The 6,057-nt window shown below is 42.6% G+C and overlaps 1 pseudogene across 1 annotated transcript; it reads right to left on the bottom strand.

Annotated features, from left to right (window-relative positions):
• Positions 1–4,840: 4,840 nt before the first annotated feature.
• Positions 4,841–5,689, bottom strand: LOC102424682 (annotated as a pseudogene). The gene has a single exon (XR_001345941.2). The product of XR_001345941.2 is annotated as an INO80 complex subunit C pseudogene (transcript).
• Positions 5,690–6,057: the final 368 nt, after the last annotated feature.

Genomic DNA, 6,057 nt, shown 5'->3' on the forward strand with positions numbered 1-6,057 from the left:
GAGGATGGGGGAGAGAGAGAAACACAGACTGGTTGCCTCTTGTAAGCGCCCCAACTAAGAACTAACTGGCAACTTATGTGACCCTTTATTCTTTAAAGCTTAATCATATTTCAAAGAACAGAAAGTGATATTGGCCAAGATCTATTAATTTATCACCAAAATTACAGATAATAGATAACATTTTGCTAGATTTCTGAGCACTATAAAAAGAAAAAAATCTCAAGCCCCATCACCAAGAAACTACTAATATTGGCAGTTAACAAACGTAATTCCAGACATTTATAGGATGGTAGAAAGTTAGATAGAAATTGTTTAATAATAATGGGGATATTTACACACTGTCAAGTTTGGGTGCTGTAACACACCATGGACTGGCTTATGAACATGCATTTATTTCTCTCCGCTCTGGAAGCTGGAGATTCCAAGAGAAAGGTGCAGGCAGGTTGGGTGCCTGGTGAGAGTGCTTTCCGGTTCATAGACGGCCATCTACTCACTCTGTCCTCACACAGCAGAAGGGGCAGGGGCACTCTCGGGGTTCTTTATAAGGACACAATTCTACTCATGAGGACTGATTCCACCCTCATGACCTAAGCACCTCCCAGATCCTGACATCCGAATACCATCGCATTGTGCCCTAGCCGATTTGGCTCAGTGGATAGAGCGTCAGCAAGGGCACATGACTGGTTGAGGGCACATGCCTGGGTTGCGGGCTCAATTCCCAGTGGGGCATGCAGGAGGCAGCCAATCAATGATCCTCTCTCATCATTGGTATTTCTATCTCTCCCTCTCCCTTCTCTGAAATCAATAAAAATATATTTTTAAAAATGCAGTGGTTTCCAAACATTAAAAAAACAAAAACAATAAACCCCACCATCACAGTTGGGATTAAGTTTCAACATAATTTCTGAAAAACATTTAGTCTATACCTTCAATAATTTAATAGATTCAATAATTTTTTAGAAGAAAAAAAGTTAAGTGAAACATAAATTTGCTGGATGTCATATCACTGATAGATTGCCATAAGAAATATTCCTAAAAGGTCCCTCTAACATTAAAAAAAAAATTATGAAAACTGTTGGCAACGTCAGGCTATTTTTTAACAAAAAACAATGAAACTTTAGAACAGGGCTCCTCAAACTTTTTAAACAGGGGGCCAGTTCACTGTCCCTCAGACATTCCACACATGCGCACTGCGGGCCCGGGACGAGTCGGCTGCTAAGCAGGACAGGCAGCGGCGGTAAAAACACCCGGCGGGCCGGATAAATGTTTTCGGCCGGCCGCATGTGGCCCGCGGGCCGTAGTTTGAGGACCCCTGCTTTAGATGGTATATATTGATTATAGTATTCTTGTGTTCCCCTTTTTGTGTTTTTTAACTATGTGTTTTAAAAGAGAATAAAATAGCCCTAACCAGTTTGGCTCAGTGGATAGAGCATCGGCCTGCAGACTGAAAGGTCCCAGGTTCCATTCCGGTTAAGGCCATGTACCTTGGTTGCGGGCACATCCCCAGTAGGGAGTGTGCAGGAGGCAGCTGATCGATGTCTCTCTCTCATCGATGTTTCTAGCTCTCTATCCCTCTCCCGTCCTCTCTGTGAAAAATCAATAAAATATATATATTTTAAAAAAGAATAAAATAGAACATGTGTATACTCCCACCCATTTTAAGAAATTGAATCTTGGTGCCCCTTATATGCTCCTGTCATAGCATGGCCTTCTCTCTTCCCCAGAGGTTTCTTGGTGATGTTCCTTTGTTGTTGTTGTTAATCCTCACCCAAGGATATGTTTTCCATTGATTTTTTTTTTTTTTTTTTTTAGAGAGAGAGTGGAAAGGAGGGAGGGGAGAGAGAGATCGAGAGATCGATGGGTTGACTCCCGTACAGAAAAAAATCTCAAAGTTCCATCACCAAGAAACTAATATTGGCAGTTAGCAAACATAATTCCAGATATTTCATCAAAGGTTAAGTGTTTGGCCCTAACTGGTTTGGCTCAGTGGATAGAGCGTTGGCCTGCGGACTGGAAGGTTCCAGGTTCAATTCAAGTCAAGGGCATGTACCTCGGTTGCGGGCACATACCCAGTGCGGAGTGTGCAGGAGGCAGCTGATCGATGTTTCTCTCTCATCGATGTTTCTAACTCTCTATCCCTCTCCCTTCCTCTCTGTAAAAAATCAATAAAATATATTAAAAAAAAAAAAAGGTTGAGTGTTTGATCCCCAACCAGGGATCAAATCCTCAAACTTTTGGTGTACAAGACAATGCTGCAACCAACTGAGCCACCCAGCCAGGCACTATAGTTTTTAAATAAACTTTTATCAAGTTAGGAAAGTACTCTTATTTTACTATGAATTAATATTAAATTTTATGAAACATTGTTTTTTCTCCAGGGGTTTGCTAGCCTCAAAAGTGTTTGAGATTAATCCCTCATTTTCTGTTTTTTGGTTTTGTTTTTCAAAGTATGGGATTATCTATTCTCCAAATACTAGTATTTGGCAGCACTCACCTGAACTGGTCAGGGCAAGATGCTAGGTGTTTTCTTTGTAGGAAGATAGTTATGTACTGATTCAATTCCATAATTAATTATAGGACTAATCATGTTTTCTATTTCTCCTTGACTTAGTTTTAGTAAATAGTATTTTCATAGAAACCTATTTTCAAATAAAGATATTCAGAATATCTTATTTTTATGACTTGTTTAATGTCTGCCATTTCTGGAGTTATGTCACCATTTTGTCTCCTCTATTGTTTAATATGTATATATTTTCATTGATTTCAGAGAAAAGAAGGGAGAGGGAGAGAGGGATAGAAACATCAATGATGGGAATCATTGAACGGCTGCCTCCTGCACGCCCTCTACTGGGGATCGAGCCACAACCAGCCGGGCTTCTGTATTGGTTATTTGTTCTCCAGCCATCTTGCCATAGGGTTGTCAATTTTCACTTTTTAAAAAATGTATCTTTATTGTTGAAAGCATTACAGACGTCCCCCTTTTTTTCCCCTCCCATTGATCCTCTCCCCGCTGAGTCCTCCTCCCACCCCCTGCGGGCATCACTTTTTCACTTTTAAATGAACTTCTGGCTTTATTGATTGTATTATATGTTTGAATCCTAATTAACTTCTGTTCTTAGCTATATTGTTTCCTGACTTTCTAATTTCCTTGGGGTTTATTTTGCTATTCTTTTAATAGTTTCATTAGCTTTTTATTTATTTTTTTAAAATATATTTATATTGATTTCAGAGTGGAAGGGAGAGGGAAAGAGAGATAGAAACATCAATAATGAGAATCACTGATCAGCTGCCTCCTGCACGCCCCCCACTGGGGATCGAGCCCATAACCTGGGCATGTGCCCTTGACCGGAATAGAACCTAGGATCTTTCAGTCCTCAGGCAAACGCTCCATCCACTGAGCCAAATCTGCTAGGGCCGTGGTCGGCAAACTCATTAGTCAACAGAGCCAAATATCAACAGTACAACGACTGAAATTTCTTTTGAGAGCCAAATTTTTTAAACTTAAACTATATAGGTAGGTACATTGTTATTAACTTAATTAGGGTACTCCCAAGGCTTAGGAAAAGCCACACTCAAGGGGCCAAAGAGCCGCGTGTGGCTCGCGAGCCGCAGTTAGCCGACCACGGTGCTAGGGTGTTCATTAGATTTTTAGCTGTAAACACATGCATTGTATTTTTTTTAAGTACGAGGAAAACAGTCTTTTATATTTGCTTAGATATTTAGCATTTTCTATGCTCTCCTTCCTTCCTGAAAGTGATTTTCCCCTCTAGTATCATTTCCCTTCAGCCTGAAGAACTTCCTTTAGCATCTCTCATAGAGCGGTGCTGCTGATGACAAGTGATTGCAGTTGTCTGCCTTCACTTCTGAAGGGGAGCTTCACTGAATATAAGATTCTGCTGTGACAGGTTCGTTGTTCTTTTAGCACTTTCAAGATGTCCGACTAATCTGGCCTTCGCAGTTTCTGATAAGTTTGCAGCCTTGTGTGACTTTTCTCTGGTTGCTTTCCAGATTTTTTTTAATCTTTGCTTTTTTTGTTGTTGTTAGTCCTCAAGGATATTTTTCCATTGATTTTTAGAAAGAGTGGAAGGAGAGGGAGAGACAGACGAGAGACACATCGATTGGTTGCCTCCTGCACACACCCCAACTAGGGCCAGGGAACCTGCAACCAAGGTATGTGCTCTTGACCAGAATTGAACCCAGGACCCTTCAGTCCACGGGCCGACGCTTTATCCACTGAGCCAAACCGGCCAGGGCTGTCTTTGCTTTTCAATAGTTTGACTTTTATATTCCGAGGTATAGTTTTTTTTTTTATCCTGTTTGGGTTTCCCTGAGATTTTTGATTTTGTAAGTTTATGTCTTTTTTTATGATTGTTTTCTCTTTTTAAATGTTATTACTGATTTCAGTGAAAGAGGAAAGGAGAGAGAGAGAGAGAGAGAGAGAGAGATCAGTTGCCTGCCAAACACACCCCAACTGGGGATCAAACCCAAAACCTGGGTATGTTCCCGGACTGGGAATTGGACCGGCGACCTTTCGGTGCACGGGACAGAGCTCACCATTGCACCACACCAACCAGGGCCATTATTCTTTAAAATATTTTTTTCTGCCCCATTGTTCCCTCTCCTGGCAGTCAGTAACGTGGGTTAGATTTTTTTTACTATGCCCTATGCCTGAGGCTTTTATTCAATCTCCTCCCTCACTTTTTCTCCTCTTTATATCATTTCTATTGATCTATCTTCGAGTTTACTGAGATTTTTTTTCCTCCTGTCATCTACTAATATATTCTGCTATTAAGCCTATCCAGTGACCTTTTATTTATTTTTATTTATTTATTTATTTATTTATTTTTTCTTGTCAAATGACTTTACTTGAGGCAACAAGTGAAATATAATTTAACTCAACAGGAAATATCACACTTGGAGGGAAAACATAGAAAAAACACACACCTTAAAGCCAAACATTCTTTCCAAGGGCCAGCGCTGACATTTCCAGACTGACGGCGGAATGAGCGTTTCCATGAAACAAAACCGTGCGTCCAAGTCTGGCTTGGAAAGTTTTCCACTTCATCGCCACTTCTCAAGGCTCAGGGCACGATGCTTGTGGCCTTCCGCAGGGCCAGGTAGCCTGTGACATCGGAGGGCAGCCTCCGAGTGTAGGAAAACTCTTCGATGGTGCTGAACCGCAGCTTGCTCTGCGGGTCAGTGTAGTTGGCAAGAAGACCTGAAACATCAGAATACTTCTTAGCTGGTTTGAAGGATGGAGGAGCATCAATACTGAAGTAGTTAGGATCATTCAGTTGCCACGGCAATGCCCTTTCAGAAGCGAGGATTTGTTTCAGGTTCTTCCAGGTTCTGTTCTTCTTGCCAGCTACCGCGCCACCACGGCCGGAGTGCACAAAGTTGGGATCCTTAAATGGCAAAGGTTTGGAAGTTTTTTCCATAGGTCCTGTGCTAAAGTCAGAGGGCACCATTTGATTCTCACTCATGGCTTCCATGCTGATACCCTGTGCAAAGCTAGAGGCGGACACTTTTTTCTTCTTACCCGGGCCATATCCCCCGCTGCTGCTGCTGCTGCTGCCGTTGTGGGAAGGACTGGCTGGCCTCTTCTTGCTGTTCCGGGAAATCCCCGGAGCGGCCGTGGAGGCCACAATTGGAATTAGAGCCGCCATTCCTATCCTGAGTCTTCCCCCCCCCCCCCCCCCAACCCCCCTTGCTTTCTCTGCAAAGGTCCTCTATTTTTATTTTTAAAAATATGTTTTTTATTGCCCTAGTAGCCTAGCCGGTTTGGCCCAGTGGATAGAGTGTTGGCCTGAGGACTGAAGGGACCTGGGTTGGATTCCAGTCAAGGGCACGGACCTCGGTTGTAGTCTCGATCCCTGGCCCTGGTCAGGGCGTGCAGGAGGCAACCAATCAATGTGTCTTTCTCACATTGATGTTTCTCTCTGTCTCTCCCTTCCCTTTCACTCTGTCTAAAAACCAATGGAGCCCTGACCGGTTTGGCTCAGTGGATAGAGCGTCGGCCTGCGGACTGAAGGGTCCCAGGTTTGATTCCGGTCAAGG

The sequence above is a fragment of the Myotis lucifugus genome, unplaced genomic scaffold, assembly GCF_000147115.1.
Source record: "Myotis lucifugus unplaced genomic scaffold, Myoluc2.0 scaffold_690, whole genome shotgun sequence".
In the NCBI taxonomy this organism is placed as follows: domain Eukaryota; kingdom Metazoa; phylum Chordata; class Mammalia; order Chiroptera; family Vespertilionidae; genus Myotis; species Myotis lucifugus.